Source organism: Canis aureus, chromosome 1 (assembly GCF_053574225.1).
Source record: "Canis aureus isolate CA01 chromosome 1, VMU_Caureus_v.1.0, whole genome shotgun sequence".
Taxonomy (NCBI): domain Eukaryota; kingdom Metazoa; phylum Chordata; class Mammalia; order Carnivora; family Canidae; genus Canis; species Canis aureus.
In genome coordinates, this window is record NC_135611.1 from 7,333,466 (window position 1) to 7,361,136 (window position 27,671).

The 27,671-nt window shown below is 35.0% G+C and overlaps 1 pseudogene; it reads left to right on the forward strand.

Moving 5' to 3' along the window:
• LOC144296357 (high mobility group protein B1 pseudogene) lies at positions 1-26,051 on the forward strand (annotated as a pseudogene).
• Positions 26,052-27,671: the final 1,620 nt, after the last annotated feature.

The window sequence follows — 27,671 nt, forward strand, 5'->3', positions numbered from 1 at the left end:
ATGGGCCTTAGGATTATAGATGAGTCAGAAGATGTCATCAATCAGAACATTGTTTGCAGTAGTCTAGGGACAAGGTGAAAATATGGTTTAGTGCCATTCTATAACATCTGTGCCAGAAGGTCACAGAAATCTGAAGAGGTGAAGTTTCCTGGCATTTATAATGCTGTAAATCTTGCTAAGGCAACCTGCTTTTATACTACTATTTCCATCTGCTTTCTATACAGGGGTTTCTGATTGATGAGTTACTATTGTAGTTCCTCAAATACTGTGATTCAGGTGACTGTTCAAATAGCTCTGAATACTAACTGTATAACATACTTGCCTAAATTTCAAGGGACAGTCCTAATATCTAAAGCAACCAAACAAAAATCACACACACACACACACACACACACAACACACCATGGCATTGAGAATAAACCATGTGCAGAAATATCAACAACTAGATAATTGTTTCAAATGAAATCAGAGGTAACATGAGAAAGCTAAAGTGATAATCTGAATGAAGATGGTCAGCATCTCTATACATAATCAATATTTGATTTACTCCCCCTTTTTTTTTTTTTTTTTTTTTACAAAAGCAAATGGTTTTCATTTTCTGATACCCAGGTGTAAGGTAATAAGGTACTCTGGATATGAGGAAAGGACATATAATATCATCAGCAGGCATTTTAACAACTTTGAGCTGCCCTTTTAAATTATTTATGATAGAAACACGTAATATACCCACAGGGAATTCAACAACTATTTAGTCACACAGGGTCTCATAAGAGGAGTAATACAGTACCATGGCAGATCATAGAATTACTCCGAAGTAAAGGCTCAAAGTTGATCGCAAAATTTATTAAAACATTTGTAAAAATTGTAATATATAAAACAAATATGTTTTCATTTTTACATGTTTCCACATGTTAGTCAAAGGTTTCCATGACTATTGTCCTGAATTTTGAAAACTAGATTTTTCTTGTTGAAACAGATAAAATATTTCCCACAAGAGTTACACATAACCACACACAAACACGCACCAAAGGATATCTCAAAAAAATTTTATATATGCTTAATACAATCTTTAATATAAGTTTCCTTTCAATACAAATAGGAAACATCATTTCAAACATTCACATTAGTACTTTAGTAATTCTGTGTCAGTGGTCATCAGTGTCTATGCATAGTGAAATATCTAAGCAATGCAATAAATTTACACTAGTTTAAAAATAAGGGCAAGACCTCTATGACCCTCCATCAAAGTGGAGGGGAGAGCATGTGTCCATCTGATGATTATCATTGTACTGGAAATGAGTGATTGTGTAGGTTATCAATAAAGTGTGATTTCACTAGCGTAGAATATTCGAGTTTATCTATGAAAGCAGACTTCCTTTGTTCACGTCTTGGGTTTAATGTATGCTAGCTGAAGACTTTGGTCAATTAACTTAATATCCTCTTTTATAAAATGGTAGAGGAATATGAATAACCTCATCTGGTTTTGTAAGAATTAAATAAACTCATGTATGTACACTGGTGTGGTGCTTGGTGTGTCTCAACAAATACATGATATATGGCTACAGGGTACTCAAGTACACTGAGATTAATCCATACCTCATTTCTTTGGTTTCTTTATTAATCAAAAGCAATTTTGATAGTAAGCATCGGGTAAGTTTTAAGCACATGGCTGAAATATCAGCAAAATTTTTCCATCAGCTCTGCGTTTCAGCTCCCCACATTGAAGGGCCAGATTTTAGTCAGTTTCTGCCAATGGCAAATGTCTAAGATGTGCCTTGACAATTTAATTCAGCAAAAAGTTTTAGTGTGCATTATTGTGTGCTTGGCACTCTCATCTAGCAGAGAGGGATTCCTCTAGTTGCCTGGGGACATGGGTCGGGGGAGGGGGTGTGGGGTGTGATGTACTTTGTGCATTTCAATGTTCACCAAGGATAATATCTTCTTTTTTAGGATTTTATTTATTTATTCATGAGACAGAGAGAGAGGTAGAGACACAGGCAGAGGGAGAAGCAGGCTACCTGTGAGGAACCTGATGCAGGACTCCATCCCAGGACCTCAGCATCATGACCCAGGCCAAAGGCAGATGCTCAACCACTGAGCCACCCAGGTGTCCCCAGAAGATAATATTAACTCATCTTTTCACTTCCCTGATCTCAATTTTTAATATATACACATGGATTCTTTGAAAGTTTGTATATGAACTAATAACAATTCTGCCTTACATCACCTCCATTTCCCCAAAAAGTCACTTGGATAGATCAGTTATTCTTAAATAATGTGTGTGTTCAAAATTCTGCTTGACATTACAAGCAAAATATCAAAATTCTTCATGCTTCTGATTTGAATTTGAGTCCAATCTATTCAACTTTAATTCGAAGATACTTAGATCTTTTCAATATATATTAAATATACGAGTCTACTTTCAGTAGATACTGGTAAAAATTGCAAAAAGCTAACCTGGAAAACAGGGAAATTGAAGCCTGACTTCTGGAATGGAAGAAAGAGGAGTAGTGGACTCTTTCTCAAATAATTATCTAACCAGAGGAAATTAATTGATTGAAAACAAGAATAATGTAAAGACTGTAGAAATGTGTCCCAAGGCATATAGCAAAAAAAGAAATACAAATTATCAAAAATTGCCTAGCAAAAAAAAATTGACTAGATCTTGGTGAGAGGGTAAAGTCTGGCAGCAGGCTTGCTTTCTCCTTCCCCTTCTGCAGCTCACCAAAATGGGGGCTCCCTCTTCCAAAGCTCCTAGTCTAGGATAGAAGATAGAAGTGGGGAGACAGAGGACTAGGCCAGGAGCATTCCCAATTACCCAGCTTCCTATTGTAGAAGCTCTGTTCAAGGCAAGTGAGCTCAAACATCTGGTCCATAGGGCAGTATTTTCATCCTGGGAAGGGCAAACCAAGAAGACCAGAGTCACCACCACCCCTCCCCATGTCCCCCCAGCACCTGCTCGTAGAGTAGAACTGGCACTCCCAGAGCAGCCGCCTGCTGTCCTCATCCCTAGGTCTTATTTTTTTTTTTTAATTTTTTTTTATTTATTTATGATAGTCACCCAGAGAGAGAGAGAGAGGCAGAGACATAGGAGAGGGAGAAGCAGGCTCCATGCACCGGGAGCCCGACGTGGGATTCGATCCCGGGTCTCCAGGATCACGCCCTGGGCCAAAGGCAGGCGCCAAACTGCTGCGCACCCAGGGATCCCATCCCTAGGTCTTATAAAGTGAATTGCCATGAAGTTTCTGTTGAGGAGGAGAAGCAGACCTTTAAAAGCAAGAGCTCCACAGTGTGCCTGACTTACTTGCAATAGAGCAGGAGAATCCCACACATGGAACATCATGAAAAACTACAGAGATCTTGCTGGAGAGCAATTAAGAGGGCACTCATAGGTCTACAATACAAGCAGCGACAAGAAAAAATGATAGAACAATCAGAAGTTTAACAAAGAATAGAAAGAGAGAGAGAAGGAGAGAGAGAGAGAGATGGCTAGGAAGGCCACCTGGACCTCACACTCTCCCGGACGACAGTCAACCCCAGGGATTAGGCAGGTAACACACAGGTAGTAGGGACCTCCACTCAAGGAGGAAGCAGAGAAGGACATGGGAAGACCTAACATTTCTCAAGCTAAAGTAGCATACACAGAGATTTATAGGTGCACTCGTCTATGTTAAAATAGCTCAAATACATAATACAACTGTTGACTCCAAAATATTGGGAAAAGGAGAGCAAAGACAAATAAAAACAAATAGAAGGTAGAATAACTTTGCTGTATCCAAGTCCTATCTCAGACCTTCAGTCCAGGGAAGGGTGGCAGTGTTGCGTTCAGCCCACAGATGCCAGAGAACCTGTTCCTCGAGATGGCAGTAGAGTCCTTCCTTCCAATGGCTCCCCAACCACTCCTGACCACTCAAGTAATCCAAGTATTTCACAGTCAGAAATGAAAACCATCCCCAGGTCTTCTTATAGATTTCATGAGTTTGTTGCCTCAGGCAGTAAGTGATGGTGCAGTAGTAAGGTAGTTATGCATGGCATGCTGTACAGTAACCAGGGACCATTTTCCCTAGTTCCATGGATGGTTAATGTTTCTTTAGACATTTTTTTTTTTTTCTGAAATAAGAAAGATCACAGAATTGCTCTAAACCAGGGACAATCCTCCATGTTGATTGGAAAAGACATAGACCAGCTGTCTCATCAGGTAAACACGAAAAAATAAAGTAGGATTAGTCTTATGTATCTAATGTAGTTATTTAAAAGGTCTGCAGATCTTTCAATGTTTGATTTAAGTAGATGCCATGATCTCCTATTCATGGTTTCTGTTGTCCTTATAACAATGGATGTTCTTACATATGAGAAAGCCCCATATGTTCTGTGTGTTTGGCTGTAAATAATGTAGAGTGGAGGTAGCTTGATGAAGGTGTTGCAGTCTCTAATTATCAGTGACACATTTCAGCCACCAGAAGAGAGTGAAAGGCTATGGGGAGACTCTCTGTGGATCAGCTTCAATGGAAGAAAAGTCTTAGACTTGATAAGGTCAAATTTTATTTCAAAAATCAAGGTTAATTTGTGTTGTTACTAATTCCAAGGGTAAAATAACTAATTATCTCAGTAGCAAAATAAGTCTTCCCACTCAAAGGGACCAAAAGTCAAGTATATTTGCTTTAAGGTGAGTATTTCTAGACAATTAAATGTCCCAAATATAACAGTTGAGGTCATATATCTTACCCACTTTCTGGCCAAAGATGGGTAATGAAGTTCCAACAGAGGCAGGAAGGAGCAAAGCACACTTGAGCACCTATAGTAAATCTTGTGTGATTGGAAAACTGAGAGAGGGTAGGAAGCAGAAGCTCTTCAGGAAGGAGGATTGTGCTTGGAATGTTCAAGATAATTCAGGTCACACTCTGGAGAATAAATTGGAAGTGAGGAGGATGATTGAATGTGCGCAAATCAAATAGGAGGCTTTCACTTAATCCAGGTGAAAGATGACAGCGGATAGACGTGACGTTTGACGTTGATCTAAGAGGAATATGATGTAGGTGAGAGGTGCGAACTGCACAGGAGCAGGGATTAGGTACAGGATAGAAGTCAGTAAAGGCTCACTTACTGGTTTCTAACGTAAGCAACATTTTGGATGTGATGCCTTTGAAGAAAAAAAGTCAGTTAATCTGTGTTTTTACCTTAAGAAACTGAAGATCTACTTAAGACAGACAGACAAGAGGAATATGACAAATTAATGCAAACTAGAATAGAAAAACATTACTATTTTTCTGGACATTTTACTTCTACAAATGCTTCCTACATTTGATTTTATTTTCCTGGAAACTGCATTGTATTCTGTGATTTTGTTAACAATTTTCCTGCCAAGGAAATGTATTCTTTGAATTCATATTATTTGCAATTGGGCACTAAAATGTTATTAGGATTTCTTTACTTGAAGTATTACTTTGTAAGATACAACTAACCAAATTCACAATCTCATATCAGCTGCAAATGCATTCTTACTACTTCATAAAAATGTTAAATAACATCATTCCTAGGAATTAATTGCTTTAGATTATCTAAATTCTCTTTCTTGGCATTAATTTTTCTAGTTTCATAAAATAAGTGATATACGGTTGATTCCTTTAAGAAAAATCTAATTTTCTAGTAGCAATTTATATGAATGACCTTATATTTGCTTTAGAGTATATAAATATGATATGCATAACTATGATAGTTTTCAACAGTTTTTTCTTCCATTTTAAGGCAGTCACTATTCACTGAAACCAGTCTGTTTTCATGATTTGTACAACTTCAATATCTACTTCTTCTCTGAAAAGGTTTTTATGATGCTTGTGAATATACTTTGCGAACATTATAAGAAATCTAAATGTATACCATAGAACTTAGCAAATTGCTTACATATTAGTAATTGCAGGAACTAAAGTTCAAATTTGTGTCTGTTTATTTACATGCCTGTGTGTAGTTAGGCTTTTTACCAACAAATTTTTCAAAAAGCAATTTTACCAATATTTCTAGGTATGTTTTCATTTATTTGGTATTTATTAAGTCATTAACTGGTGGTGATTATGGTATAATAAAATCTTGTTTTCTAAATTGTAAACTGATAGAGTTGATGTCATATTAATAATATAGTTGCTTTAAGTAGGGAAAACCAATATATTAAAGAGTTTGCTGATCTGATACATTAAGGCTAGTTTTACGTTTTAATATCTAATTACATTTAGAAAGTCTAAGGTAGGGAAGGAAACATCATATATCCATGGTTCTGGGCAGGTATAAATTTGAAAGTGGAGGATTATATAAGTAACAAGAAATGGAGAGGAGATATTGCAGCAAAATGGAAAGATTGTGGGGATCCCTGGGTGGCTCAGCAGTTTAATGCCTTCCTTTGGCCCAGGGCATGATCCTGGAGTCCTGGGATGGAGTTCTTTATCGGGCTCCCTGCATAGAGCCTGCTTCTCCCTCTGCCTGTGTCTCTGCCTCTCTCTGTGTGTCTCTCATGAATAAATAAATAAAATCTTAAAAAAAAAAAAAAAAAGGAAAGATTGCATCCTTCCTAAGTCATTAAAATTTAAGTAATGAATATGAACTTTACAATAGTCAATCAGAGGCTATTTGAGGGCCAATTTAGTCTCCTGGAAGGCTGTCCTATATTATCTTCACTGAAACTCGATATAACAGAATAATTTTTGTGTGTTTTATTGTTGCCATAGTTGCTCCATAATATAGATCTATATGATTTGCTTAATTAAGAGATGGGGAAAAAAAGTCATGGGCTTATAAAAGTTGATCACTTAGTAAATTCTGATATAAAGTCATGTTTAATTAGTTTAATGTACTGCCTATTCAGGACTTTTTAAAAAGAATCACAAAATACCCATATCAACTGACACACCTACCTTCTTTTCCATCTGTTTCATAGACCAACATCTATAGTCACAATTCTTTATAAGGCATTCTTCCCCTTCTAGATTTCATTTTAATTGCCTCGAGCTCATCAGACTTTCCTGGGAAAGCTGCATTCACCACTCCTTTCCTCCCTCCCCAAGGCATGGAAAGAATTTAACAGGTGTCAGCTTAATGAATTAAGATGTTTGAACAAAGCTCTTATCATGAAGGCAAGCGTTAATCAATGATTGTATCTTAAAACACTTCAATATTCTCCTTTAGCTATTTAGCTGAGAAGCCAATGAATCTTTTAACTCTGCTTACAAACCTGGCAATCATTTCTTAGCTCATGTAATTTCATGTCAAATTAAAATAAAAATAACAAAGAAACACTAATAGCATTCTGTTTCCAAACCTCTTCACCTAAGACCAAAGACTCATTAAGAACATTATCAAGCTTCGAGGTTATCACATTTGTCGGTTTTACTAAATGCTTCACTGAGCTCCATGTTGGCAGATTTCAATAGCATTTTCTGGCCTGCCTACTACTAAGCTGCAGAGCCAATGTGACATAATTTAAGCTTCTTTTGTTGTGGCAATACCGCTGTTTCATGTACCAATTTCTCTATTAGTCGATTTTCTTATATTCGGCTACAGTGATATAACAACCCTAAAATCTCATTGCCTTGCAATAACAAATATTTTTTCTTCCATTTTCGTCACATAGTCTTTGCAGGTCAGCTCTTGTGCTCCTCTATGTTTTGTTCTTTCCAGGGCATAGGATAAGTAGGCAATTGTTATTTGAGGTTTGCCAATCTCCTGGTGGGATGAGGGGAGGACTAATTCATAAAATTTCTTCTTGGATAGGACATAATCATTTCTCGCAGTTTATTTACCAATCTAGGTCTTTTGGTCAAATTTCTTGCTAATGGGATAGGAAGTATAATGCTTTCACAAAGAGGGACAGTGAATGTTCAGATACAATGAAATACTTTAACACAAGTGGCCTTTTGTGAGAAAACAGATTAAAGAATAAGCATAGGTAGGAAGATCTGTTAGCAGGTAATTGCAGTAATATAGGTGAGAGATGATGGTGGCTCAGACCAGGATAACAGTAGAAGTGAGAAATGGTGAGATGGAGGATATACTTCATGTAGAGCAAAGAGTATGTTCTAAAAAATTGGATGTAAGACTAGAAAGATAAAGAATCAAGCAAATGTGGAATGTATAGTTTGACCGGGACAAAATTACAGTCCACTGAGGTTGGAAAAGAAGAGAGGATTGTAGGATGGATTGAGGAGAAAGCACAGTGTGGCATGAGCATCTGGGCCTGAGACTTTGGGAAAGTGCCATTGCAAATGGACCAAGGAAGGACAAGACGGCTGGCAGTATTAAGGGCCCTCTCGATTTTTTTTGTGATCGCATATTTTAAATGAAACCAATCAGTGTGCCAATAGATTTTTCCAGCTGCATTCTATGGTATAGAGATGGATTTAACCATAAATGCAACTTTTTGCCGAACTAATAAAGCTGAAAGAGAGAGATGCAAAGATTCCGGCACATACATGATGAAGTGATTATAATGCCTGACCATGAAGTTTAAATAGGATGAGGACAGGGTGAATGTGTCAACTGGTTAGGCAGAGCCAAAAGCTAATAGAATTGAAGATTCCAAAGCACTAAAAATAAATAATAATAATAATAATAATAATAATAATAATAATAATTGGAACTTGGGTACCAGCACAAGAGAACTGGAACTCATGGAATTTACATAATTGGATAAGCTGTTCTTAGCAGTTATAAGAATATCTAATTTATGCTTTTGACTGTAGGTAGTATGAGTGGAATGAAGACAAAGTCATTGAAAATGTGCAATTCAAGACACTGGAGAATTGTGATGTTGGAAACATAATCTACCAAATGAGAATGATGGCTTTCCTGTGTCTGTGGCTTTTCCCCATTAGGGCCTAGTCCACTGCACTCTGACTTGTGTTTATTATTTAGATTACTCTGACCAAAGCAATATTTCCAAAATTTTAAAATAAACTAAAAAACACCAGTGTGTCACTCTTTTTGCATGAGCTCCTGGTAGCTTACTTTTTCTTGCTTCTATTCAGTGCCCATGAAAACACAGACATGTCTGGCTTAGCAGGTGAATTTGTCTTGACTCAACTACAGATAGGAATGAGAAAGTACATGGGAAACTGATGAGTCATCTGCAACCTACACTAGCTGACTGCAAACCAATCCCAGGCTACTGAATTGTGCGAAAGAATTCATCCATGTCAATACAGCTGCCTGGCCAATGGGAGCTGCCCATGGCACATGAATATCCCAGATGAGACTGGAAGAAGCACACAGTAAAAACATAAATTAATGAGAAATAACTGTGTTGTGGTAAAATATTGAGCTCAGATATGGTTAATTATATTGCAATAGCTAACTGAAATAATGCATATTGAAAATTTTGAAAATTAAGACCAGTGTAGTATTAAAGAACAGATAATTGCTAAATTCCTCAAAATTACATCTGTGCATGACAGTAAAAGGAGAAAGAAGTGAGGACAAAATCTGAGTGTTCATTGGCCATTTGTGTTTTCTAATTGGCTTTATCTGAAGGTGAAGTAAACTTTCTCATGATAGGAGGTAGTTTTGAAGCTTGGAACAAGGCTCTCAGGGAAGTTAGGTCCCTACCTACCCACAGAAATTAGGTGATGGAGAACTATCTTCCTTGATCACATATTTCAAAGGGATGGTTCCCAGGTCCCTGAGAAACAACACCCCTGGGTTGTGAAACTAGCAAGAGGCTTTAAAAAAATAAGATTTACATCACAAAAGGATGGAGAGAGAATTCACAATTACACTTTTAAAAATGTGTAGTCTCTATACTTTAAAAATAAAGAAAATAAAAGAGAAACTTTTCTATAAAGAAAATGGAGGGGTGCTTCTGATCAGGTCATCTGGATTCTATAAGAATCTCCCTCTGTGAGGGGGGACTTGATAGGATGAGCCTTGGCTGTTATGCTATATGTTGGCAAATCAAACTCTAATAAAAAATATACAAGAAAAAAAAATAGAGAATCTCCCTCTCTGAGAGGGAGGTCAGGGCCTTGTAGGCAAGAAGCCTGTATAAAGCCAGTTGAGACTTTGGGAAACATTAAGGCCTTCTTGGTCAGTGGGTATTCATTTTGAGTTGCCTACCTTGGCCCAAATGTTTGAATTAAATCTTTATGTGCTTTGAGGTGAACTAATGTTTCTATTTTAAATGTGATAAAAAATTTATCACCAGAAGACGGTATTATGGATGGAGGGCATTCCCTTAGGAACACATGTTACAAAATCTTTAAAAACTGGAAAACAAAATGGATAGATGCTTTCTCTACACACAAAATCAGAGGCTTACAATCAAAACTGGCAAAAAAGAAAGAGACAGAGGCAAAGAGAAAAAGAAAATGTTTCATGAAGCAAATTGACATGGTGGGTGTGTGTTTGTCTATATAATATTTCAAGCTATTAATGAAGAGTCAACTCCTTTGATTTACTGTGTTATCACAGACATCCTCTCATGATATTTAATGATAATTTCATACAATGTATCTATTTGGTCAATAATTATTTTATTCTTTCCTGTTTTTTAATATAATTTTTCCTCCTCTTTCTTATTCTTTTCATTTGTTTACAGTTCTACCCCCCCCACCAAAAAAAAAAAAAAATCACAGTATCTTTGAATGAAAAATAACTGGTGTTGATCAGTATTTTCCCATAAGCCTTCAAAAATTGTGCTACAGTCTTGGAAACTGAGGGCAGATTATTTTCATCTGTTTTTCTAGGACACCAGTAAAAGTACACTGAGTTAACAACCCCTTCCTGCACATACCCATATTGTTATATTTGAGGTCTTAAATATTAGAGTTCTGAATCATACTCAGAATATGACTATACCTACAAAATTGCATACTGCAAAGTCTCTAGCACAAGTCAGAAATCTGACTAGAGGGTGAAATAGGAATCAGTGCTCACATAGATTGGGCTTCCAAATGGTAAATGGGGTTCAAACAACATAAAACTCATAACAATGTCTTGGTGAAAAGTGGGTTCAGGGATCTTAAACGGAAAAGACATTCTCAACCAAACATTTAGCACAAAGAGAGCTAGGTACAGACAATAAATGTAAATGCCAAACATGCATAGTTGAGGACAGCAAGCAGGGGCTGGAATTTGTGTAAGCATGAAGACGTGAGGTCCACATAATAGAGATTTGTCTAAGCTTCAGATTCACGAAAGCCTCCTGCCTGCTCAGGAGTGAAGAGACAACAGATAGGATGAGTTAGTCAGAGAAAAATACTTTAACATCAAAAGTGGCACCAGGCAGAAACTAATGTCTTATAAAGACTCATAAATCAATAATTTCTGGCAGAAAATATACCAAACTGAAACACTATCACAATAAGCTTCCCTTTCCAAGAAAAAGTAAGCATAGGTTTCACGAACCATAGACAATGTCACAAAACTTAGTAGCTTATTGTTAGAACTTGACTCGTTTTATTGAAAGCTGTTGAGGAAGGAAAGTATTTCTATATACAAATTTATTTCTGAAAGAAATCTTTTTTACATGAATTAATACATTTCTTGGAGAACAATTTTATGTTTCAGAAAACTTCATGCTCTCCCCAAAAGAAAGCTTACATTTTCACTTTTTCACACATTTTATTTTAAAATTATCTTATTTGTAACCAAATATGTGCAGTTTTATGAATGCCTTAATCTGAGACTGAGAACTACTTGCTGTGAAATGTATATTTTCTACAGAATCCTTAACATAGACATTTTATTTTCAGTGATGAGAGCTGCTTTTGTGTGCTACAATCCACAAAAATGCAGTGTGTGTGTGGGAAAGACCTACGAGAAAGCTAATATCAAGACAATAGAGTCTGCAGACAAGTGATGATGATATTTGCCACCCATATATACTGGTTTCCAAACTGAGGAGGTGAATTATGCTGCCAGACTCTCAGTTACATTTAGTCAGGGATTCTGGCTATGTCACACACTGCTCTATGCCCTAGCCTCTAAGGAGGGGAAATGGAATACATCTTCATTAAAGATGGGTTTGAAGTTTGAGTATCATGTAAAAGAGTGCAAAGAAAGCTGGAAAATTATCTATTTGTGGGCCTCAGAAGATACATAATACATGGAGGACACATGCTGGAAAGAAACACATTTAGGAAAATAGTATCTTCAGTTGTAAAATAAAAAAAATTGTATAAAGTCCAATTGATATTTATTATTTATTTTTAAAGATTTTATTTATTTATTAATGAGAGACACAGAGGGAGAGAGAGGCAGAGACACAGGCAGATGAGGAAGCAGGCTCCTCACAGGGAGCTCAATGTGGGACTTGATCCCAGGACTTGGGATCACACCCTCAGCCAAAGGCAGAAAAGCTCAACTGCTGAGCCACCCAGGTGTCACTCCAATTGATATTTAAATAAATAAAAATACTTTCCATGATTTAGAGTAATGTTTATAAAAAATAGAAATTCAATAGCATAGAGATGAGAATGAAAATATACTTGAGGGGAAAATTGCAGACTACCTAGTAAGTTAGCCTGTGTTAAATTGGTCTATGTAGAATGTCTTAGAATTCTATCCCATAATAAAATGATTGTTTCTTTTAATAGTTATTCAGGAACTCTATATTAAATCAACATATATTGTTCTGACCCATCACCAATTGTTCTTCCCTTCTGACAGATATTAACTTGTAGATCTACCATATGTGAGTAAATTATCAAACAAAATAGCATTTGGGATGCCTAGGTGGCTCAGCAGTGGAGCGTCTGTCTTGCCTCAGGGTGTGATCCTGGGGTTCTGGGATCGAGTCCTATATGGGGCTTCCTGCATGGAGCCTGCTTCTCTTTCTGCCTCTCTCTGTGTCTCTAATGAATAAATAAATAAAATCTTTAAAAAAATTGCATTTAAGCAAAGAGTATTACTAGAGGTAAATGGAATCATCATTTCATAATGAAAAATTAAATTCATAGGAAAAGTACAGCAATTTTAAACTTATATGTCCCTTGTATGTTATATGTGATATGAACGTTATAACCTTTTAGTAATTTTAGTATTTATGTGATCAAACATAAAATGAGAGTAAAGCTATAGAAATATAAAATGCAAAAATAACACATTTGATATGTGGTATATAAATAGAATATTGTAGCCATCTATAAACACTTATATAATAAATCATAGTAGAAATTGTTATAGGTTTCAAAGGTTGATATGTAGACCAAATAATCCAGGAATCAATTTTAAAAATATATAGAAAAATACTGCAAGACAGGACATTAAGAAATGAAACCGAAGATAGCTTGTTAACAGAGGAACTATAACCACTACACATAAACATATTTAGAATTGAGAAAAATAAATAAAAAATGAGGAAACACAGCTAAGACATTGTGACTTACACTATAACATTCATTGAAAATGAATGGCTGAAAATTAGTCAACAAAGAAGTTACAGGATTTAGATTAAAAAGAACAAAATGAATCCAAAACCATGTAAGGTAGAACATACCAGAAAAGACAATAAATTCAAACTATATAAACAACACCAATCCTGCTTAACACACTGATGAGAATGACATATCTATTATGAAATTTACAAAGAAGAAAAAGACATAAATGAGAGCTCCGATGAAATTGGGGCATAATAACAGATGTCAACAATTAAAAATAATGAGATGCTATGATATTTTATGCCAGTACATTGAAATTGTTAGAAGAAATGTAAAAAAAAAAAAAAAGAAAAGAATAAAAAAGAAGAAATATAACTTCTGCATTCATTAAGAACAACAAAAAAAACCAAAAAAACAATTACCTAAAACAAGTGGTCTTCCCACTTGAGATACAGTATTAATAAATACTTCCTTTAAAGAAAACCTTTTAAAAAGGTGATTTTAGAATCAGTTTTACAACAAAATTAGAAATTATTCTAGTCATATGGAAATACGCTCTTAAAAAGAGATAAAGAAAAATTGCATAATCAAGGCCAGCATAGTTTGACACCAATATGTAAGTAGGATAGTATGTAAAAGACAAATCACAGGCCAGTTGTTCTCACAGACATCAATGCAGTACATATTCAGATTGTATGTATATCTCAGTGTAATGTTGACTTACCAGTTGAAAATAAATTAATACATGATTTGCTACATTAAGAGATGAGAAGACAATGTGATTATATATAAATGCAGAAATAATATAGAGTATGATAAATTTAATTTTTATGTAAAAACATTCTTAGCAATTAAAAATACAAGGAAACTCCTGGAGTCTAATAAAGTTATTTACTTAAAAATAATAGCAAATATTCTTATTGATAGTGAGATGCTAGAAGCAAGCCCTTCAACATTTTAAATATATTTCTGGGTGTATATGCAGTGTATAAAAGCAAAAGGATTAAGTGCTATATATGATTGGAAAGCTGAGAATTTCATTATTTATACACAATATGTTGGTCTTTGAAGAAAACCAACTTAACTTTGAGATCAGTAATTAGAATTAGCAGTAGGGTTTTGCAAGTGTTTGGGATTTTTTTAAAAAATCAGTTTTTGTTTATATCTTTTACACTGTGAACAATTAGATAAAATATTTTTAAAGTTCCTTTTGCAATCAATAGATGTAAATAGGCTAGTTAATATTGACAGTGGTTATAAATCAGTGTAACAAAACATAGGTAAGTTCTGGTTGGGGCAATTGCAAAATTATATTGAAATGTGTTACAAAATTATAAGTCAAGTGGAGGCACATGTCAGCTTCATGAATAAGGAGACACAATACCATACAGACAATCCATATTCCTTAACTGATCTGTAGATTCAATAGAAAATCAAAAATTTTGTGGTAAAATTTGACAAAAATATATACAATGGAATAAAGAACAAAAATAACCACTATATTAATGAAAAAGAATAAAGAAGAGCCTCCCTAATTAATATCATTGAAATTTTTGAAGTTACATCTATTAAGACTGAGATAGAAATTTTAGATTATAGAAAATGTATGAGATAATAGAGTCCTCAAATATTCCATGGAATTCTCCATAATACTAACATCATACATCAGCATGGTACACTTGTTACAGTAAATGGACCTGTATTGATAGACTGATAGTAAGTAAAGCCCACACTTTTTGTTCATATTACCATAGTTTGTAAAATCTACTGTTTTTTTGTTGTTGTTGCAGGATCCAACCTAAGGTATGATATTACACTTAGCTATTAGGTCTCTTGAGGCTTCTCTTGGCTGTGATGAGTTTTAGACCTTTATATTTTTATTTTGTTAAAGATTTATTTATTTATTTATTTATTTATTTGAGAGGGAGAGCAGGAGTGGATGGAGGGGCAGAGGGAGAGGGAGAGAGGCAAAGAATCTCAAGCAGACCTTCTGCTGAGTGTGAAGCCCAACATAGGGCTTAATCTCACAAATCCAAGACTATGACCTCAGATGACAGCAAGAGTTGATGCATTTTAACTAAAAAAACAAATAAAATCTCAACATGTATGTATGAACAAAATCTCTTGAACTTTTTGAACAAGATTTTTTTTTGAAAAAAAAAGTTTTGCTCGTAGTGCATAATCTTAGAGAAATGAACAAACTTTTATGAGCTTTCCTTCTACTATGTTCAGGTTGGAGCATCTGAGGGATATTGGCCACCCTCTGAAACATGATGCCCTGACTGTGTGACCATTGCTGGGTTTCACAGCAGAGTCCATTCATAAAATACAGAGGGCTTCCCATGTATTTTTATTCTACAGGGAAAGGCAAAAAGCAAGTAAGTCCACAGATAAAAGAAGAATCTCAGCATGAGCAGGCAAGATCCGCTTGCTATGTGCAAATGAGAAATTGTCTAGTTTGCTATTGACTGCCCTAGGCTGTGTTTATTTTAGAGCAGCAAACTGATGTGACTATTTAAAAATAGTTTAATTTTTGTATGATAACTTTATTGCTAACAACAATCTATATCTCCCAAACTACCTTTGACAGGTCTTCCTCTTTATAAGAAAAAGAAAAGAATATAAATTTATTTTTTGGTCTTTGTAAAGAAAGGTAACATTAATATAAAATTAATTATATTTCATTTTTAATTAAAATGCATCAAGATAATATTTAGAGTAGTTTTTAATATTGATGTGCATAAGTAGTTTTTAAATATAGATCCCTGGAAATGTCCCAGATCTACTGAAGCAATCTTCAGATGTGGCTCTTCATGAAAACATTTTAGTATGTTTCATAAGTGCTTCCAGTGTGCAGAGATACCCTCAATCCATAGGTCTTATGCCTTTTCAAGTAAAAAGTCTTTGTAATATACTAAGACATCATCAATTAAATAGCAAAATTATAATTAATCAAGACTTAAAAATGTGAGGTGTTTAAATGTGGGAACAATACTAATGTTGTATCTCATCCAAGAGTTCCCTGATGTGTTTTAGTGCTGACATATAGTCACTGTGAAAATGTGACAAAGTCAATATTGCAAGGAGATAGTTCACATGCATTGGCTTATAACTTTTTATTAATGTTGTTTCCAGAAGTACATAACTTAGCCAATGGGATCTGAAAAAGAGATGTGTGATTCTTTCTTTATTTCATCAATCACCAAGTTATAAGAAAACAGTAAATCAGAGGATTTTATTGTAATTTTGAGAAGGGTTATTTTTCTTTACAACTTTACTAATACTACTATGAGGGATATATTGGACTAGTTAAAATGATAAAGCTCCTCCTGCAAAGTGTTTACTCTGCCACACTAGGTATGTGGTATAAGACACATCCTTTGATCTATAAAGCATTTTGTTTTCCCCACATAAACTTTTGATACTAAAAATAAATCATGTTACAGAAAAAACTCAAGTTCTTTATTGGTGCTTAGCCAGGTCTCTAATTAGCAAGAAGTCACTAAATATTAGCCTCTGACATAATAATTAGTGTTTGTAAATTGATTGGAAAATGTAATCATATATGCCATCAAGAAATTTGGAGGTGTGATATTAGATCTAACAGAAAGATAAAGAAGTTATTAAGTAAATCAGAAGGAAATCTGCTATGGTGAAGTATACATTGTGGGAAAAGTCCAGAGACTTTCATTAATTAATAAACAAAATGAGATTCAGAAGCAGAAGATAAAGGAGATTAAAACACCAGAATATTAGGTAAAAAAATTAAAACGTATGTTTCTAATTCCGTGGATGGAAAATGTTTATATTCCACAAAGTTTAAATACTAGAGTTAAGAAATAAGGTAATAACAATGAAGGAAACGGGTGGTTAAAGAAATGATGATATTTATAGACTATTCTTTAAAGGAAGCATTAATAACCACAGGAGAATTAAATACTCTTTACACAGGAAGTTAGTAAGAAGTGTTGATATCTGTGATATAATAATTACAGACATGCAGAAAAATCACCGCATGGTTTATACTAAATCTTCATCTTCCTATAGCAATTATATAATCATCACTAATAACTATACTGTAAATTTATAGCAACAATGACTAATGGGGAAAGGATGGACAGATAGGAAAACAGTGAATTGTCGTTTTTTAACAATGTAATTCTTAATTTCATTAGACTGGTTGAGACAAATACCTGAAGTGCTCCATGGTATTCAGATTAAGAAACAATACTTCAGCCATTTAAAGTTCATTTAAGCTTTTGATTAACCACTATTGACCATTATTATATGAATAATTTATGTACACTTGAAAATAAGGTATAATATTTCATCAGGTGTTGTTTCCCATGTCAATCAGGAAAATCTGGTTGTTAATTATTTTAGTTATGCTCATGTATCCTGTAGTCTTACTGAATGTCTATATCCTTTACCTGTCATCTCCTGAAAGAATACTGTTAGAATATTTGACTGTGATTGTAGATTTATATCTGTGTTACTTCTGCTAGGCTTTTGCTTCAAGGTTTTTGGTGCTCTGTTATCTGTTGCATATATGTTTAAGACTGTTATGTATTCATAGGACATTGCTCATTACATTGTTCCCCTGTGAAAATGGTCTTTGTCTTAAAGTCTACTTTATCTAATAAACACACCACTTTCCTAATGATTTGCGTGTGCATAGTATTCACAACTCCCCCCACCCTCAGTTTTTTTTTTTTTAAGCATATGTTCTCTTGTTTCATCTTACTCTAATTAGCAAAATATAGTTTGGCTCTCTGCCTTTACACAAGCTGAAAAATGTTGCCTTTTAATTTGAATGCTTGGGACACCTGGGTGGCTCAGCAGTTGACCATCTGCCTTCTGCCCAGGGTGTGATCCTGGAGTCCTGGGATTGAGTCCCACATCAGTTTTCCTGCGTGGAGCCTGCTTCTCTCTCTGCCTATATCTCTGCCTCTCTCTCTCTCTCTGTGTCTCTCATGAGTAAATAAATAAAATCTTAAAAAAAAAAAGAATGTTCATTCAATTTATGCTCAATTAAATTTTTTATTATTAAATTTACCATATTGCTATTTATTTTCTACTTTTCTGTTTTTGTTCCCTTGTTCTTCCTTAATCTTGTCTTTTTGGTTAATTAAATATTTTTAGTGTCTACTTTTATTTCCTCTATAGCTTTTTAATTTATATTTTATTGTTCCAGTAATGCTTGCTCTATGCTAGCAATATGGGTTCTTTGTTTATCAGGGTCTATTTTGAGTCATTTTTGTATCTGTCCAATTTCACGCTAAATACTACAAAATTCTGATTTCAACCTTCCCCTTCAATCTTTATAATTGGCATTTTTTATTTCCTACTTGAAATTCCCTAATTTTCTCTTTAACATTCCCACTTTCTAAGCATGGTAACCTTAGTATGACATAAATCTATTTACCTGTCCTCCCATTTTTTGGTAATTGTTACTATAGTTTATATGAACATACGTTATAAATTTCATCTTACAATTTTCATTTTTCATTGAAGTCTTTTGTCTTTCCAAAAATTTTAAAAGGAATACATAGGGTTTTTTTTAATATATGCCTACTTTTTTTTAACAATTCATTTTGTTTGTGTGTGCATAGTATTCACAACTATTTATATTTATATATAAATATATGCAAATATATGTGAATATATGTGTGTGTCCATACTTGTTTTAAACTATTTTTTTCCTTTATTCATCTCATATGTAAGACCTTCACATAGGTCTCTAAGTCACTGATTATTTTTATTCTGGGATCTGTATCCCTCCTCCTAACTCCTAACCCTCCACCCATCACTCCTGTTACTTAGATTGCATAATTTCTATTCATCTGCCTTTAACTTTACAGGTCTTCTTTTATTCCATCTCCACTAGGTAAATTTTTATTCAGTTATTTTATTTCTTAGTCTGAGAATTTCCATTTGGCTTGTTGTTTTATTTTATATTTATCCGGTTTCTCTATCCTCATTCACTAAAATCATATTATTTTTTTGGTTTTAAAAATAAATCTATACAAAACTTGTAGTCTTCTAAATTCATCATCTGAGACATAGTGGGCATGATTTTTGTTGATCACTGGTTTAGTATAAACTGCATGTTTTGAATTTACTTGCCTAGTGATGTTTGATGAAATATTTAGCACTTTGATTATATCTTACAGATATTTTCACATTGTGCTTCATCCTCAAAGAGACAATTTCTGCTTTTCAGGAATTTAGCTAGTGTTTGAACAATTTGAAATCTGTAAAGGTGTAGGTTAAATCTAGAGAAACTCATAGATATTCCCCAAGCAGCTCCAATTTAGCAAGATGTATATCATATGGTGTCACCCTGCAGGGCTTGACAGATATTCCCTAATCTAAGTTAGGATGGTTGTAGGGCAAGTATAATTTAATGTAGCAATTCTCAAAGTGCAGTTTGCTGCATTCCAATATGCTTCCTAGAGATCTGTTAATTTAAGCCCATTTTCATAAATATAATGTGTGGGATTTTTCTTTTTTGGTGTTTTACTATGTTAACATTTATAAAGATGGTGCTTAAGCATTGGTTGATAAATCTGCTTGTGTCTTCACAGAAATCAAAACAGTGGCACCAAAATGTGCTGTTAAATATATATTCTCCAACTTTACCTATTTACATTTTAAAAAGCCACTTTTAAATACCTTAGATCAAGAAGTATAAATCACTAATTTATTAAATACTGTAACTTTGAGCAAACTTTTGAATATTCAGTATGAGAAAACATAAGGAAGTATCGTTCTGAATACTGGAGAATGATGGGTTTGGAGAAAATCTATTGGATACAGAGTTTGAAGCTGAACCAGTCACTTTTTAATTTTTTAATGCAACATCAATATGACTTAAGTGGCTGAAGGACAAATTATATTTATTCAGACAAGTTTCTCAAAAATTAACAAAGTGAAGGCTCACTTCACTGTCATTCCAAAGAAAATAATTGACTGTATTTGTTTTTATTTATGTCATTTGAGATATTTGAAGAAAAGACAGAAAGAGAGAATTTTGGAAAACTTTTCAGCCAGAAGTTTGACAAAACTTAAAATATTTCTCATAAGATCTAATAGGGCTGTCAGTTTTTTTTTTTTTTTTAATTTTCATTTATTTATGATAGTCACAGAGAGAGAGAGAGAGGCAGAGACACAGGCAGAGGGAGAAGCAGGCTCCATGCACCAGGAGCCTGATGTGGGATTCGATCCCGGGTCTCCAGGATCGCGCCCTGGGCCAAAGGCAGGCGCCAAACCGCTGCGCCACCCAGGGATCCCAGGGCTGTCAGTTTTTATTGTTTATAACGGAATGTGTCAACATTGGAAATATCTCTGTAATTCATTGAACCCAAGTAGACGATGCTTACTTGATGTTACAAAACCACATACATGGAAAAGATCCATTAATTTATATGATTCCAGCTTCCCCATTTGCAGCTAGTTACTAAGAAACAACCAATTTTTTATTTGAAATGTAGAAACAAAAAGACTATCCAAAATTATTAGAAAAAATATAATATTTCTCCTTTTAAAACCACACGTCTATGTGAGGTCATATTCTCCCTCATATACTTCCTTAAATAGTATATCAAGTCAGACTGAATGAAGAAGGCAGACATAAGAATCCAGCTGACTTCTATTAGGCTAGTCATTTAGGTTATTTGCAAAAATGTAAAACAATGTACTTTTCTCACTACAGTTTGGTTTGTTTTGGAAAATATATTAATTTTCCTAAAATTATATTGTTAACATTTCCATTTAGTGTATTATTATTGCTATTTTAAGTGGATTAATAAGTTAAACATTTTAAAATTTTTTCAGTTTTAATTTTGAATATGGCAACTCTTTTACGTCTCAGGTATATGCTTAGGTGTTAAAGATGTGTTAATGAGCATCCCTTCACTATGAAAGCGATCCACTGACAAGGCGCTTCACCAACCCTGCTCAATTTCAAATATCCCCACTTTGTTCTGATCCCTGTATTATGTGTTCTCTGATAAACCCTAGGAGGTTGTGCCCAGCTCATTTAGGACCCAGCCTGCAGCCAAGAACTAATGGGTAATCCCCCCACCAAGCTTCCTTTTCTACACAGCTAACTTCTCTACAGTACCTACCACACATACTCCCACTGTTTCAGCTGACCCAAACTTTGATCTCTGTCTCCTCAGCTCAGCAAGATTCCTATGCTCTGTTCATATTCCAGTTTTCATTCTCTTTTCACCCTAGGTCAGAAGTGGTTCTGAGGCAGAGAACTGAGTGAAATTCTTCCAAGTAGTGCTAACACGAGCTAATATTAGCCACTGGCTAATACCCAGTACATCATCTATTTTGTCTAGTTTTGCAGTTGATTTTGGTGAAAGGAATTTTCTGGTCCTTTAGCAGAAGTTATGAGTTTTTCATTTATGCCTGATGCATAGCCTCATTCTTGGCACATTATATTTTGAGAATCCAATATCGAATAATGCATGAACATGAATGAATAAACACATAGATAACAAACAAACAAGACAACCAAGATTCCATAGGTAGGAATACTTTCTCCTGGTCTGAAATTATTACTATTTCTAACTACAAAGGAGAAATGGGTGGGGGATTGGAGAGTCCAACAGGTTAAAACTCCTTATTTTGTGTGTGTGTGATTGATTCTTCTTAATTATGGTAATAACTTTCATACATTAAAATTCATTTTTAAATGTCTAGGTCCCTAGATTATAACAAACTCATACAGCATCATAACCACCAATGCAGTCAATATATGGACATTTTCATAATCAAGTTACCTCATGCCCTTTGTAGTCATTGCCTCTCTGTCCCCAGATCCAAAAAATACTGATCTATTTTTCCATCCATTCAGGTTTTTTTTTTTAAGATTTTATTTATTTGTTCCTGAGAGACACACACAGAGAGGCAGAGTCATAGGCAGAGAGAGAAGCAGGCTCCCTGCAGGGAGCCCAATGTGGGACTTGATCCCAGGACTCCAGGATCACACCCTGAGTCAAAGGCAGATGCTCAACCACTGAGCCACCCAGGTGCCCCTCCATCCATACAGTTTTGCCTTTTCAAAACATAATATAAATGAATCATACAGTCTGTGGTCATTTTATTCTGGTGTGGTTTTACTCAGTATATTGCATCCAGTATTTATATTGTATTGGTAGCTTGATCTCTTCATTGGTAGGTAGTATTCCACTATAAAGATGGATTACAGTTAGTTAATATTACAAATGGAAGGACATTTGAATTGTTTCTATTGGTGGATGACTATGTATAGATATCTGGAATATAAAAGCTTTATTTTTATGGGTGAACATATGTTTTAATAAATATTTGGGAGTGGAATTTTTGGGTCATATTGTAAATACATGTTTAAATATCTAAGGAAGTTCTAAACTGTTTTTCAAGTTGACTTTATCATTTTGTATTCCCAGCAGCCTATTTAAAGAATTCAGTTGTCTTGCATACTTTGCAGCATTTTTATTATCAGATTTTTAATTTTAGGTATTCAATACTGTCTAGTTCTGACTTTAATTAGCATAATTAGCATTTCATTCCCTCACTCCCCTTCCCAGTGGTTCAAGCTCTTCCACAGGAAGAAGATCTGAAAAGGGATTTATGCTTTTCTTTTAGCAGGGGCCAATAGCCTTGTTCAGGCTGTAACACTTAATTCTCCTGCCCTTTCTGTAGTCTTTCTTGGAAATGCATCCTCCCTACTGTGGAGAAGAGCTTGTGATTGTATACAAGCTTCCCCTGTGTTTGTAGATTCCAGAGGCCCTATACTCTCAAACTACATCACATTTAATCTTTAGCAATTTGTTTTAGAAATTAGATAAATAAATATAAGTGTATCTTACAAAGGCAAGTGAAACTTCATTAATAGGAATTAAGGAACCAAAGATGAAGACATATACCATGTTCATGGATTAGAAGTCTTAATATCATTAGGATGCCACTTATCAATTTGTACTACAGATTCAATATTATTCTTATAAAACGACAGTGGGTTTATACATAAAACTTGACAAGATGATTCTGAAATGCATTTAGAAATGTCATAAATATATAATAGTGGAAGCATTTTTGAAATGGATGAGCAATGTTGAAGAAAGTATAGTATAACATGTCAAAACATACAGAAATAGACCTAAACTCTTCCTTGATTTTCAGACAAAGGGCTCATGCACTACAACAGAAAAGTTAGTATCATTTCAAAATATAGAAAAACAATATTATATCTGTATGGGGAAAAAAGGAATTTCTGTCTACACTATAAGGGGAAAAAGAAAATTACCTGGAGTAGGAGCACAGACCAAAATGTAATAACTAAAGCTCTATGACTTTTTTTTTTTAAGAATTTATTTATTTATTCATGTGAGACATGGAGAGAGAGAGAGAAGCAGAGATACAGGCAGAGGGAGAAGCAGGCTCCATGAAGGGAGCCTGACATGGGGCTTGATCCCGGTACTCTGGGATCAGGCCCAGAGCTGAAGGCAGGGAGGCTCAACTGCTGAGCCACCCAGGCATCCCAAACTTTACAATTTATAAAAATGAAGGTAGTAGAAAATTTTGAAGACTTTGAAGTGGTCAGATATTTCTTAAACAAGACACAGAAATCACAAAGAGAAGGTGGAATTTTTTCAACATTTATAGTGCTGATTTAAGGCACTGTGAATTAGAATCTGTTCCCAGAACATAAAAAGAGCCTTTACAAATCAGCAAATAGGAGACAAACAATCCAATTTGAGGGGAGGGAAAGAGTCAGAAACTTGAACAGTCACTTCAGAAATGAGGTTATCCAAGAGGCATGGGAATTAAAATACATTCAAGACTTACTTTTCAAGGAAATGTAAATGACAACTGTAAGGAGGTCACTGTGCATAAGGATGGTTAAGGCTCAAGGATGGGAGAGGAAGAAGCAAATGGAGCTCTCAGACATTGAGTGTAGGACTTAAGATGGCATGCCATGTCTAGGAAAGTGTGTAGTGATTAACAATGTTTAAATATATATGTCTCCCCAACATTTCACTCCTTCTGCTTCTAAATACTGCAAACAAGAAAAATTATTTCCAAAATGATTGTATACAAATATCTATGACAGCTGTATTAACTTAAAAGTCAGGAAAAAAGGTTCATACATATTTTATACATTCATAAAAATATATATATTGTTAAACTTTGAAAGTCCAGATTAATGCATATTTTTCTTATAAAACTAAAAAGTAATGGCTTTGGGGTACCAGGTGGCTCAGTGGGTAAAGAGTCTGCCTTCAGCTCAAGTCATGATCCTGGGATCCTGTAATGGAGCCCTGCATCAGGCTCCCTGCTCAATGGGGAATTTGATCCTCCCTCTTTTTTGCTTCTCCCTCCTGCCTGTAATCTCTCTCTGTGTGTCTCATACTCTCTCTCTCTCAAATAAATAAAGCCTTTATTTTTTTAAAATATTTTATTTATTTATTCATGAGAGACATGGAGAGAGAGAGACAGAGACATAGGCAGAGGGAGAAGCAGCCTCCCTGCTGGGATCCTGATGTGGGACTTCATCCCATGACCCTGGGATTACACCCTGAGCCAAAGGCAGACACTCAATCACTGAGCCACCCAAGTGCCCAACAAATAAAATGTTAAAAAAGAAAAGAATAAACAAAATAAAAAATAGGGGCTTCAGTACAAAACAGGAACAATAGTGATGCAAATATCCCCCTGAGCCACAAGAATGGCAAGATTGAGGATGCAAAAAAGTAAAACATATGGATTGTGAACATTTGTTATGATTGATTAAGCACAGTAATACCATTTTGGGTTAGTTGAGGAAATAGAATGTGATATTCACTGGAAAAGTGCAAAAGATATGGCATAAAAGTTTAGGCTTGTCCATCCAACAAAACAAATTTGAGTTAATTATGTCAAAAGTTAGTATAATAAATATGCAAAGTACAATGAAATAGAGTCATGTGGTTGTGAGAGTATGATATTGCTTTATAAGTAAATATAGAATTCTTTTGAATTAGCCCTGAGATTCTATGGATAATAAGTAATGGATCATTGGAGTACCTTGAGCTCCACAGAGACAGAGCTTGGGCGGGTGAGTGCCAGACAGGCACTGGGTGACTCTGTGCCTTGCTCAGGAAAACAATTAAACACGGGCAAGGAAGATTCCAGAAGCTGAGAGGCAAAAGGTCATCATATGCATTCTTTGTGCCAAGAGGAGTGCCCAGACACTTCAGTCAACTTCTCTGAGTTTTCTCAGAAGTGCTGAGAAAGGTGAAAGAACATTTAAAGACATGGCAAAAGCAGACAAGGCCCATTATGAAAAAGAAGTGAAAACTTATATCTCCCCAAAGGGGAAACAAAAAAGAAGTTCAAGAACTCAATGATCCCAAGAGGCTTCCTTCGGCCTTTTTGTTTTTTGTTCTAAGTATCACCCCAAAATCAAAGGAGAACAACATGGTCTACCCATTGGTGATGCTGCAGAGAAACTGGGAGAGACAAGGAATGACACTGGTGCAGATGACAAGCAGTCTCAGAAAAACTCTGCTAGGCTGAAGGAAAATAGGGAAAAGATATTGCTGCATACCAAACTAAAGGAAAGCCTAATGCCACAAAAAAGAGAGTCATCAAGGCTGATTAAGCAAGAAAAAAAAGGAAGAGGAGGAGGAAGAAGAAGGTGATGATGATGAATAAGTTGGTTCTAGGATAGATTTTTTCTCTTGTCAATAAAGTATTTAAGCACCCTGTGCGCAACTTATTCTTTTTAAAGAAAAAAAAATGAAATGGAAGACTGTGTAAGATTTGTTTTTAAAGAGTACAGTATCTTTCTTTTTCTTTTTCTTTCTTTCTTTTTTTTTTTTTTTTTTTTTTTATGGCTAACACACTATGGAATTTAGAGAGCCCTCTCCTAGTGGTATTCTCAGTAGCCAGTAACTTTGCCTGGGACTAAAATGGGAGTTATAAATTGTCCCGGATATTTACTTTACTTTATTTTTTTTTAATTTTTTTTTTTTTTTTTTAATGATAGTCACAGAGAGAGAGAGAGAGAGAGAGAGAGGCAGAGACATAGGCAGAGGAAGAAGCAGGCTCCAGGCACCGGGAACCCGACGTGGGATTCGAACCCAGGTCTTCAGGATCGCGCCCTGGGCCAAAGGCAGGCGCCAAACCGCTGCACCACCCAGGGATCCCCTGTCCCGGATCTTTAAAGCAGGTCCAGGTTGGTGCCCACCACAAATTAGTTATATATGAGGATGGCAGTTTGTTTTTGTTTTTGTTTTTTCATTTACAGTTGTCTCTGATGAAGCTTATGCAAAAAAGTTGCAGCAGTGTGGTTGACATTCTGAATGCTTCTAAGGAAATACAATTTTTCATTTTTTTTATTTTTTTATTTTTTTATTTTTTTATAAGTTTTTTTAAATTTTTATTTATTTATGATAGTCACAGAGAGAGAGAGAGAGGCAGAGACACAGGCAGAGGGAGAAGCAGGCTCCATGCACCGGGAGCCTGACGTGGGATTCGATCCCGGGTCTCCAGGATTGTGCCCTGGGCCAAAGGCAGGCGCTAAACTGCTGTGCCACTAAGGGATCCCAGGAAATACAATTTTTTAGTTAGAAAATTAAATTACATATCTTTATTTATTTAAACAGTTATACTCATACCTTTTTAAAGTCTATTACATTTTGAATTCTCTTTCACTGACATATAAATGATAGAAAACTGTTGGAATGCACCTTAAAGTCTAAGCAATTTACAGAGAAATTTATTATTTCTGAATATGCCCATAAATATCATTGTATGCGTTCTTATTACACGGGAGCAACTACTACTTTATAACTAATTTTGGAAGCATTTCAATAGCACATGCAGTCTTTGGAAATGGGCTAAATGAGAGACATGGTAGGACTTTAGAAACACTATAAGGAAATCTTGTCCCTCCCATGTATAAAATATCTACAGTGTGCTCTTGCCAAAACCCTGGCAGACTCGAGCTACAACTTTTACATTGATTGGCCAGGTTTTTTACTTCATTCTGTAGCAATCATCTCTTGGTTTCTTTTCCCTAGCCTTCTGTCATTTTCATTGTTTCTTCTGTTTATCTATCTTAATCTTGCTTTTTTTTTTTAACCTATGTTCCATCTAGTTTTTCATCTTCTCTACATTCATTTTGGAATTGATGCAGCACAGTCCATATGTAACTGCTAATTTGAAAAAGGAAAAAGTGAGTCTACTATAGTTCTGATTAATGTACATAGACAGAAAGACAAATATTATTCTTGGAGAATAATGTCCTTTGACATCCTATTCATGCCCCAA